This window comes from Hydra vulgaris, chromosome 13, assembly GCF_038396675.1.
Source record: "Hydra vulgaris chromosome 13, alternate assembly HydraT2T_AEP".
Taxonomy (NCBI): Eukaryota; Metazoa; Cnidaria; class Hydrozoa; order Anthoathecata; family Hydridae; genus Hydra; species Hydra vulgaris.
This window is the reverse complement of record NC_088932.1, coordinates 21,559,591-21,572,500: the sequence shown is the minus strand read 5'-3', so window position 1 is coordinate 21,572,500 and position 12,910 is coordinate 21,559,591. Positions and strand designations below refer to the sequence as shown.

The 12,910-nt window shown below is 28.6% G+C and overlaps 1 protein-coding gene across 1 annotated transcript in view; it reads right to left on the bottom strand.

Moving 5' to 3' along the window:
• The window catches only part of LOC100214701 (vesicular inhibitory amino acid transporter), a 34,150-nt gene that overhangs the window by 1,405 nt on the left and 19,835 nt on the right, over window positions 1–12,910 (bottom strand). The gene's annotated exons all lie outside the window — the stretch shown is intronic.

Genomic DNA, 12,910 nt, shown 5'->3' with positions numbered 1-12,910 from the left:
AACTTGAAAATATCAAGATAATAATGGCCCAATACATTATAAATGTTTTTATACGCATAAAAAATAAAATTGCAATAAACTAATCATACTAATAATAATAGAAATAATGATTAAAACAACAATAATAACAATGAAAAATTTATTTTAAGGGTTTGATAATGAAAATTTTTTGAAAGATTTGTACTAACATTCAATATTTTATTTCAATATGAGAACAGTTAGTTTGACCAAACTTTTAATACCATCTCATAAGTTCGGTCACTATAATCATTCCTATAAACCACAGCTTTCTATAATAAGAGGCCTTGATATCGCGCAATAAAGTTGTTTGACTGAAGGCTGATTTATGATACTGTGTTTACATTTTCATCATATAACTTTAGACGAAAGTTTGCGTTCGCACTTTTTAAATAAATCTTTCAAATACGATTGGTTTATAAATTAGAACCGCAACTTCAAGTCGTAAAGATGAAAATTGTAAGATAATAATATTGTCGAACTAATGATAAGATATTTTAATAGCTAAGATGCATTTTTAAAATGCTAGGACATCTTTGCAAGCCTAACTATCACACAACTACAACAAAAATATTAATTTACAAATTTCCAAAGAATCCATAGATAAGAAAAAGAGCAACCGTAGCGCAGTCGTTAGTGCGCTTGCTATAGAAGCGAGAGCGATCTGGAAGCGAGAGATTTGCGGTTCAACGCCACCTCTAAACAAATTTTTTAAAGTTGGTAAGGAAGTTGGCGAAAACAATCTTACAAATACTCTTCTGAGGTGCTTTGTGATAAGATTATAAGGACTTCTTGGGGCACCTTAATTAAAAATTAAAAAAAAAAAAGATGGAGCGATGTTTTACTAAGAACATACTTTATTGTTTCAGAATATACAGCAGCTTGTCGACTGCGTTAGCCAGATGGTGCACCTTTTGAAACCAAATATGGGAATCAACGGTAATTAAACTCACTATCTGTTTTTAAAAATAATCCGCCTAGTTGTTTACCCACACCAGTAAGTAATGTTAGAAAAACTGTAACTTCAGGCGGTTTTCGAAATTTTATACCAGATGAGTTAAATCTTTTTCTAAAAGATAATGAACTCATATTTGAAAATATATAATTTCCGGCTCAATAAAAAAAGTTTACACAAAAAAAAAAAAATAATGGAACACCAAGTACATTTTTGATTGTAAAAATGTACTTGGTGTTCCATTTCTTTTTTTTTTTTCCATTATTTCCATTATTTCCATTATTTCTTTTTTCTTTTTTGAAGATTTTTCATTTGTAGCTTACCATAATGAAACAACTTATAACATTTCATCTTTAACTGTAAACAAATTAAAATTAGTAAAAACGAAATCAGCTTTATTTGAAGCAGTTTGATTTTTAAAGAATAAAAAAAAGTTTGCATCAGTCAAAATTCTATTTGAACACCTTAATGCTATAAGAAAAGTTAATGTAAGGGAGATTTTATATACTCCAGATATTTTATATACTCCAGATATGCAGAGATTTTATTATCCAGATATGCAAAGATTTTATTCCAGAGATTTTATATACTCCAGATATGCAGACCATTTGAGTATTTTGCTACGCAACAAACTTTATATGATAGTTTGTGTATTGATTACAAGTTGCCCAGTATACGGACTTTAACACGATTGACTTCAAATATAAGCTCAATTTCATTTTGCTCAATGTCAAAAAATTGTTGGTACAATAAATAATATTGGTAATAGTAAGACACTGGCTATAATTACTGATGGTAACCGCAGTGCTGGATTAAGGGGGAAAGGGGGCTAGGGGCTATAGCCCCACAATTTTGGGGACCGCGATTTAAAGTAAAAGATTTTTTATTAACTCTGAAAATTAAATTTTTCATTAACTTAAAAAAGCCAAAATTAAATTGACTAAACTCTCTAATTGAAAACAAAAACACAGAAAATGAGGTAGCCTGCCTCGATCCTTCAAATAAAATTTGTGAAGTCGAAAGTGTTGAATCAACGATGCGTAATAATAACTTGACTCAGGTACTCCAATTTTCACTATCATTAATTACACCTCTAACAACTGCTAAACAAGCAATTTACTTTTTAGGCATTTAATATTGTTTTTCTATAAATTGTCACTTTTTATGACACTTATTACATGCCTTTGCTTTTTTTTTTTATTAACCTTATGTTTATCATTTTTCATAATTTTTTTCATGATTTTTTATTTTATTTTAGTTGTTAATTGTTTATAGTTTATCATTTTTCATAATATTTTCTTCCTAGATACCATTCTACATAAAGACCCGGCTTTACGGCCATTGCAGTTAAAGGAAATGGAGGTATGAAGTATTCAAACAAGGGGCGTGCTTTTTTTTAAAATAAAGACTCTAATCTCGAATCTTCAAAACGATTGTTAAAAACCAGTATAGATATTATTCGGTTAAATACTTTCAAAAAGTGATGAATAATGGCAAAAAGTGTAACCGAAAATGGTTAATGTTTTCTGAATCCTTCTTGATCTGTACTTTGTTATTTTTGCAAATTGTTTTCAACCGATTACGACAATGTATTTGTCAAAAGTGGATTTTATAATCGGAAAAAAGCTGAAAAAACTATTTTTGGCCATGAAAACAGCAAGGAACATACTCAATGTATGATTAAGTGGATAGAATTCATAAAAAAAAATACTCATATCGATGAATATATGGTAAGCCAGATTAAAGGCAAGATTAATTATTGGGCTGAAATATTTAATAGAATAGGAGCAGTTATTCTTTTTTTAGCCGGAAGAGGTTTAGCATTTCGAGGCCATCATGAAGTTATAGGATCGTCAAATAACGGAAATTACTTAGGCGTGTTAGAACTATTGGCTTAATTTGATCCATTTTTAAAGCAACATATTGACCCAAATAAAGGCAAAGGTAATGCATCTTTATTTCGTTATTATCTAAATGGCTACTTGTATAAGCAATTTTTTTGTTTTCTACAAATTAAAAGCCAAGAAGGTAAATCCTCGATTACTAATATTATTGATCTACTGGAAAAACATGATATTGATAAAAGCAATTGTCGTGGACAGGCATACGATAATGCAAGCAATGTCTGATATGTATTCTAGATTACAAGCACGTTTAAATGAGCTGAGTGAATTAGCTTTTTATGTCCCCTGCGCTAGACATTTAAAAACTTAGTAGGGCAGTGCAGTGTCAGTGAGTGCATCAACTCAGAGTTTGCATTCATGGCTGTACTTTGATATCACATACTTTTGAGTTTTTTAGTTTTTTGAAGTTAGCAAAGTTTTTCAAAAAGTTGAATTAGATTTGCATACAGCAAGCAGTATTTTACTTTTACTAATTGACTTTGTTAAACACTTACGAAACGATTTTACGAGATTTGAGAATGAATCGAAAGAACATTGCTTGTTTATTGAAAAAGACTGTTCTGATACGAACAAATAAAAAATAATTAAAAAATTGAGCAACGGAGAAAAGCAAATTGGTACTTTAAACATATCAAGTTTCAAATGAATACATTTTTTGTCATTATTGACAAACTTATGACACAACTAACTATAAGAAGTGATGGTTATAGCCACATAAATAAGTTATTTGGGTTTCTGTCAAAGCTGTTAACTATTAGTATCGTAGAATTGCAAGTTAGCGCAAAAAAAACTGTAGATGTATACTCAAAGGATTTAGAAGATAGTTCCTTTTTTTTAAATAGAACAATTTGTATCATTATTAAAGTTGCAACCTTTTTTTTTCTTCTCATAAGAAAAATAAATCTTTATTTTACTCATTTTCGTTGTTGCCCATGAAAAGGGGCCGCCTCCTTTAAAGTAGCCCTGGACCCCGAAAAGTCTTAATCCGCCACTGGGTAACCGTGTAAATCAACAATTTTTTGAAATGTTCAAAACAGAAGATAGTAAACCATGGTTAACAATATCAGATATATATTTATTATGTGATTATGAGCTCTTCTTAAAATCTATAGGAAACATTTGGTATACAGAAAAGACTGGCGAGTTTTAACTTTTCCACAATGGAGGACTGCCCTTGGCTAAGTTAAGTGATTTGGAAACTGAGTTCGATAGCCTTTTAAACTTTCTAAACTTACAGCTAAATCAGTTTATCTGAAACCAATAGAAAGGCAGATCGTAAACCTTTGTCTATTTTTTGCGAAGAAACAGTAGTTGCCATAAAAATGCATCCGGAGATTGAAAATAAAGCATTTGAAGGTACTACTGTATTTATTAAAACAAAATTTTTTTATATTTGGAATGTTGCTAGTGTCAAAGCACCTAGTGCTGACATTCAGTTTAGAAATAAATCATGTGGAGAAATCCCCTCAGTTGGCGATAGAGTTTCTCGTTTCCGTGAATTTTGCATCCCGGGATTCCCGATGTGTAGTTTTCTATATCCCGGGATTTTCCGAGATCACGACATTTTTATTTTATCTAAAATAACAATTTAAATGTAATAACAAACAAGTAGTCTTTAGCACAAATTTATATTAGTTTACTAGTCTAAATTATTTTTTGAATTAAAAAGTTGTTTTAAAAAGCATAAACAATCAATTGATTTATCACTTAATCGTGAACAAATTTTTCACATAAATAGTCCCGCCGCAAAAAAGCTAATTCTGGTTCAAACGATGTCGGCTTGATGGCCATTAATGCTAAGTATAGATTGTCAAAACTTTCAACACGCTTTCCAGTCTCAAAAATATTAATTTCTTTAATAAGATCTTTAAATTGCTAGGGTTTTCAAAACCTCGTGCTTATACTTGTTTGATATTATAAATAGTAGCTTACAAATAGTAACTTTTCTTCAAGTGTCAAACTACTTTTGCCTAATAAACGTTGCATCAACTGGTTGAGGTATTGAAGAAACTCCGCTTTCATTATGACGACTTTTGTCGACTATTCCATTATTGCTTGCATTTTTAATTTTTGCTGCTGCTTTTAATACATGTTTGGAGGGTAAATTTTGATTTGATATTTGATTCGTGATTAATTGCTGCACAGATTGAAGCAGTTTATTAACATTTAAATTATTTTTCTCCGCGAAATCGTCTATGATGAATATCAATGCACCTGCGTCAAGTAGAGTAGCGTTACTTTTGCCAAGCTTTTCTATTCCAACTTTTAATGGTTGTGTCAAAATTGTTATTGCATTCATTACCGCATATTTTTCTTCGGAAATATTGAGAATTTCTTTTAAATCAATCGTTGCTTTTAATATACATGTTTCTAATTTAAGAAATCTTTCAAGGATTGCAACAAAACTATTCTATCTTATTTTTACATCCAATATTAAATTAAGTTCTTCATGAAACGTATGTTTTACGTACATTTGTAAGATTTCATTTTTAAGAGGTGATTTGCGGAACATTCGAACAACTTTAAGAACCTTCTGAGTTTTAAGGAAATATTTAGACTACTTTGTAAATCGTCAGTGAATGTAACGCTTGTTAAGCTGTATGATTCGTCATTATGTCCAAATTTATCAAATGTAATTGTATCATCATAATCATAACAATCACTAAAAGTATCTTCAGAATCTTGCAACTGTAAATCATTTTCAATACTTTTTTTCTCTGAAGGGTTTTTTTTTTAAAGAACGTCGCATACTGCTAAATGAAGTCCATGGACATAATACTTGTTCAATACCACTTGACCAAATTTTTTCATTACGGATGCTCTGCCAACGACACTTGCTATAATGTGCCTTTTCATTGATAAATTGAAATCTAGCAGTTTCTTTTCTACTAGACCTACAATTTTTTCTGCAGGAAGTGATCTAGTTATTGGAGTCATTCCCAGATTCAAAAACTTTGTTTATAAGTGTAAATATTTAAATGACGTTGATTTCTTAAAAAAGTATTTTTATCTAACGATTGAGACCCGCTTGATATTTTTTTTGTTATTTCCAAAACCACACATTGTTTGGCCATATCATATTGTTTTTTTATAGTATTTATAACATGGGATGGATTTTTCAGTTACCATACCGTTTTCTGACAGTGATTTTCTAACGAATTGATATCATTTATGGAAAATCCGTCTACCGTTGCTAGCTTTGACACAACTTCCTCAATAGCCTGTTGTTTCAGTGTCAATCCAGCGTCTTCATGTGGACGCTTCATATCTAAATCCAAATCTTTGTGTACGTTTTTTAAATGACGAAGGAGTCCTCTTGTAGAAAACCCTTTGCACATTATTTTTACACTGCACTTTTTGCAAGCGGCAGATTCGCCAGATTTTTCTTTACAAAAATATTGTCGTGATATCGATCCACTTAATACCGTCTTGGTATAGTTACTATTAATCGTAAAATAACTAAATGATTAATAAATTGTCTTCTTTTAGCCCCGGTCATGTAGATTTTATTTATATAACACGGCATAGTATTCTTTTTTCTTTTAATGACAAAATAAAAAAATAGATACAACACATTACCAACATAAATTTACAATGTTTTTTCTAAAGCAAAAAAAAGTTCTAAAGCAGAATAAGTTTATACCCCCTTGGTTAAAGTTATTTTAATGCAAAAAATATTTGATTTTTTAATAACACAATAGAGCAAAATCGATAGCGATAGATACCGATCGATACTGATCGAATTCACCGCATTGCACTCCCATTGTAACCGCCTCAAATTAAGGGGGTTTCAACTTTATATGGTCATAGTTTTTGAACGCTGAGAGATAGTACTATGAAACTTAAAATTTATCAATGAATATAAACCTAGTTGAGATAAGTACAAATAGTATTTTATCAACTTGTTGCCCCTCACGTTTGGGGTGGGGTGGAGGGGGGATGAAATTTTATGGCTTTTTTGGTGTTTGAGCTAACTTCTAGACACGGAGTGTTCTCCACACATTTACATGTTTATACTTATGTCAAAAAAGGATAAGATACTTTAAAATAATTTACATTTATCGATAAATTTCAAATTTCATAGAATAATCTTTTAGCGTACAAAAATTATGACAATGTTTGAAACATCCTCGATTTAAGGAGGTTACAAATTGTATATGTTCATAATTTTTGTATAAATAGTAAAAAAACAATAGTAAAAAAAATATTTTACAAATATGTTGCTCTCACATTTGGAGCTGGGGAAGGAGGGAAAATTATTTTAGGACTTATTTATTCCCAGGCTCCATTCATCACAATTTTTTGCAAAAAATCCTTATTTGACAAAGGTATAAACATATAAATGTTTAGATTTTGCTCTGTATCCGGAAGTAATCTGAAATCAAAATGTTTTACATCAAAAATAAGTTAATTTTAAAAAATATACTAATATAAAAATTTTTAAAATTTTTGTATTAGTATATTTTTTGAAATTAACTTATTTTTAATATAAAACATTTTAAGATCAGAAGATTTCATCTAAGTAGTTCTAAAGAAAAGAAAAATTTAATTATAAGTTGTTGCCTACCCTATAGTCAAACTGTAATCTTTAATGTATTTTCAATTAATACTTTGGGAGAAAGTATCCAAAAAAAGAACTTTTATTTAAAGTTCTTTTTTTTTGCTTTTAACTAATAAATAGGTTACATTAATTAAACTTGTGCAATTGTGGAATAAAAAGGTTTTGTAATGATGTATTTGAACATGGGGCATCTCCATTACTTAATAAAGTTTTTTAATAAATAAAAAAAAAAGTTAAAAAAAAAATGTCACCATGGATCACAAAAGGTGTAAAAAATCGTCTAAAATTAGACAAAAAGTTATATATCAAATACTTAACATAAACATAACTTAAACATAATAGCGGAAAGTAAGGTTCTTTATAAAGATTATGCCAAAATTTTGAAAAGAAAAAGGAAAAATTTTTAAAAATTTTACTACTCCAATTTACTTGATATAAAAAAGCATAACTTAAAACGCACACGGAAAAGCATAACTTGAAACGCACATGGAAAGCTCTAAGAGAACTTACTGGTATGCAGAAAATAAAGGTTCAAAATAATATAAAAGGTAATGTTTTAATTGACATGTATGAACTTAAAAAAGATTTGCTATTTAAAGATTTACATTGTTCAGTAAAACAGGAAACCCTTCCAAACCATATAAAAATAGCCATATTCACGTCAATCTTCAAAAAAGAAATGTTTTAAAAAAGGGAATGTTTTAATGCTACTTAAAACCTGTTTTAGAAACTGAAAACGGTTTATTTATAGTAATCAAAACGATACATCCAAATTATTAAATATAATATTTTCTTCAGTGCTCTATATTCGAACTTGATCTCTTTCTTATTTACATTAATGATCTACATAATGTCAGCCAGCCATGTTTGCTGACGACACTAACCTCTATTCAGGCGATAATAGTATAACAACATTATTTCAAAATATGATTATTGAATAACTAAAATTTATGGTTTAAAATGACTAAACTTTCACTAAATGTTGAAAAAACAAAATGAAAATAAAAAAAACTCTTTTAAAAAGCTTCTACTTCTGAAACAAAATTACTAGATTGTGAAATGCCTTTACTTTTTATTGATAAAGTTCAAATAAAAAGAGTAACTAATATAAGTTTTTTGAGTATCTGATGTCGATAAAAACTTTAGTTAGAAATACTGAATTATAGTGAAATAAAGTGATAAATATTAAATGGAAGAATATTAAATATTAAATTAAATAGATAAATATTAAATGGCATTAAAAGCGTCATCGTTATGCGTATTTGCCGGCATGCTTTTCAAAACATACTAAATAATTTATCTTTGTATTTAAAATTTCTCTTAAGCAATACAAAAACAAAAAATTAAAGTAGGACATTAGGAACTATGACTTTTATTTATAAAGTCATTATAGAAATGTTTTATATTAAAAGTGTTGTGGTTTTTTATTTTTGTTATTTTATATTTATTTTATAGACTACACACTAAAAAATAAAGGTAGAAATTTTTAGTTAAGGTAGGATATGTGATATACCCTTAGTAAGGTATAATTTTCTACCTTATAAGGTAGAAAATTATACCTTTAAGTTAGAAAATTGAATGACAAATATTTGTTTTTAATATAATTTTCTACCTTAAAAGGTAGAAAATTATACCTTACTAAGGGTATATCACATATCCTACCCTAAGGTAGAAATTTCTACCTTTTTTTTTTAGTGTGTAAGGGCCTTGGTGATAAGACAAATTATGTCTCCTTCTTGCCCCTGCTATTTGTGTTGATATTATGTTTTACGAATGAATAAATTTATAATACACTTGTTGGTTTTTTCATTAACTAAACTTGATAAATTTGTTCAAGATGCTTTCCTCTAAAATGTTGTTCATTAAAACATCGTAACTCTTTTTTTATTCTTGTGGTAAGGCTACCAAAAGCATTTGAGGAATTTTTAATTAATAATATTTATAATTTATAATTATAAGATTGTTTCTTGTGATGATGTCATAACAACACAACACATAGTCACTTTCAATATTGTTGTTTTCGTCACATATTCGACACATATTCAACACAACAACACAACATTCGACACATATTCGACACAACAACACATAGTCACTTTCGATATTGTTGTTTTCGTCCGCTTTTTGGTCAACTACGTTTAGATTGTCTTCATTTTGTTCAAACCGCTATGCTAGTTTAATAATAATCTTCAAAAATTTTAACAGAGTTGTTAAACAAACCATAAGGTGTTTAGCTCTTGCTGCGAATTTTGATGATAATCTAGAATATCAGAATGTATACTTTGTCTCTTTTTTATCTTAAAATTAACGCATAATTCATCCAACAGAAATTTTAATGTGACATCGAGTGTTGATAAATTAGTATCGCCACAACAAAACTTTTCAACTGACTTTTTGATTAGCTGCAATGTACCAATAACACCACATAATAATATATTTGAAGAACAATAGATAAATTTTTCTTCCAAATCAATCAAGCTTATTTTGACACAATCACACAACTTTTAAAATTGCTCGAGCATATCTTGGAGACTGTTTTACCTAGTTTTAGAAACTAATGACATTTCTTTTCCAAGTCTTTTGTATGTTTTTGTAAAACGGAGTTATTTTTAGTGTAAGATTTTTTTAATGTTTTCACAACTTTTCTAATTTTTTGTTTAATAGAATAAATATCAGTGTTTTTAGTATGAATTTCAGATGATATATCAACAATTGTAACATTTATTCTTATATCAGATTATGTTTTCTCATTAGAATTAAAACAAACTTCATCTTTGTTTGTTATTTAGTAATTTTCATCTTCTTGCTCCCTAGTAGAAACGTTTTTTTTGTGTAAAACTTTATGAACGGATAGTTGAATGCCGTGTGACAAAGTGTGACATAATTGATGTTGAACTTGTGAAGGTTGTTTAATTGCTGCAGCTCCATCAGCAGAACCGACATCACAGTTCTTTAAATTAAGGTTAAACAAGACCAATTCAGACTTTAAAATTTCCGAACATCTATCTGAAGGCATTTTTCCGTTTACTCAAAAAGGTCAAGATTATAAAACTTACCATTTGGACAAACGTTAACATTTATATACCGCCGATTTCACAATGATGTTCACTCGTCTAATGGGGTGAAAGGAATAGTGTCGAAAAATAAACTTCAGAATACTGTCGAATATATTAAAAAGGTCTAATGTCGCAAAAAAAAGTAACAGTGTCGCAAATGAATTTAATGAATAGTGTCAAACACATAAAAAAGGAATAGTGTCGCAAATAGTAAAAACGGAATAGTGTCGCAAATAGTTTATTTCAGCAAATGCTTACTCGTTTTGTTTATCTTTATAGCATACAGAATATTTATTTAATACATATTTACAGAAAAGATAAAGAATAATGAAAGAAATGATTTCTACCAAACCTTAAACCCTCAGTAGCAGGCTAAAGCGTGTACACGTAATAAATGTGAAAGTATAATAACAACTAAAAAAAAGTACTCCTCGATTTTTATTTCGAACCAAGTAATAATTTTAATACGATAATATAAGAAGATCAAACATTAAAAAAAAAATTAATTATTCCTGTGGGAATCTAATAAATTTCGAGCTTTTGCTTCAGTGGTACCCATAAGCTTGCGCACAGAATAAGAATCAAAACTATTTGATGCTTTTTTAAATGATATTTTAATATCTTTAATGTTTCTTCAAAGCTTTTTTGTTTTTTACATTTTTCTTTTAATAATAGCCCAGTACTTTTCAATAACTCTCAATTCTGGGCAGTTTCTTCTAGATTTTCTGTTTTAGGCACAAATTTCATATTATTCTTTATATACCATTCCATAGCTAGTTTACAATAATGAATTGAAGCTAAACCAGGCTAGAACACAGGTCTGTTATTGTGTGATTTAATGAGAGGTAAAAGGCGTTTTTGTAAACATTCTTTAACATATATTTGACGAGAAAGTGTGGACTGAGAAATATAAGGTGCTGATTTTTTGCCACAACTGCAAATAGCTTGTCAAATCAAAGCTTTTTTAGCGAACTTGTCATGTTTTTGTGTATTTAAATTTCTTATCTGCTTTTCTTCTATATTTGGCAATATAATAAACAGCACCAGGAATTTGTTGATGATCCTACTTGATATAAGTTTCATCGTCTTCAATAATACAGAAATTTTTAGAAATATTATTGTCATAACACTTTCTGCCGCGGGTTCTTGCACTTTTTTGTTGAGTTTCAGAACGGTTGGGCACTTTTGTGCTTTGAAAGAATGAAAACCATGTTTGTTTCTAACTTTTGCAACAAAACTATGAGAAAATCCATATATTTTTGCGCGTTCCCTTAGTGAAAGGATTGGATTATTCTTAAAACTGTTAACCAGTTTTCTAACTAGTTTTATATCTTTAAAACCTTACTTTCTTTCACCACCAGTTTTCAATTACAACTACTGAAAAAAATGACGTGCTTATTCTTTCGCATTTATTTCGTGTACACGCTTTATTTCAGTATAACATCAGACATCTAAGCACACATTTATAGTTATTATTAATTTTTATTTTTGTTACTATTCAACTCTTTTAGAACATTTTTCCTTTTTTCTATTTTCGACATTATTCATTAAACTCTTTTGCGACATTATTCCTTATTCTGTTATTCGACAATCAATAATGCGGCAATTTGCAATATTATTTCTTTTTTACATTTTCGACAATCAAGTTTGAGACAATATAAATTTGCTTTATATGTATAACGAAAAGATTCTTCACAAAAAAAAAGTTACTGCGATAGAAGAATGGGAACAAGAAATCCTAAAATCTTAGCCCCCTTACCCTATACGTGAGGACAATGAGTTGAACTATTTACTTTTCCATAAATATAAACTAGTTATGTATTCATCGACAAATTTCAAATTTTATGTTTAAATTATACATTGTTCAGTTTTTATGATCATGTAAAGTTTGTGGCCCCCTTAAATTGAGTAGGGTTACTTTTTATTTGGTCATTTTGTTAAATAATTAATCCTATAATCGCTAAACTAAGTAGTTTTACTTTTAGAATATAAACGCTTTTTGAACTAGTTACGTAAAACTATAGATAAAATAACTATATAGAAAAAACTATTGTTATAATGACGACATTGACGACATGCAATAGCATGAAACTTAAAATTGTGAAGATATATATATATATATTTTAGGAGATATATATCAATATATTTATATATTAGGAGATATATATATATTAGGAGATATATATATATATATATATATATATATATATATATATATATATATATATATATATATATATATATATATATATATATATATATCCTAGAACTCTTCCTGATGATCCAGCAATGGTGAAACTTCAAGTTGAAGAAAATAGTTAGATAAGTGTTTTTTACTAATTTATTGCTCTGTTCTTTAAGAACATTGAGCACTCTATTTGTAAAATACACTAACATAATTTATATATATATATAT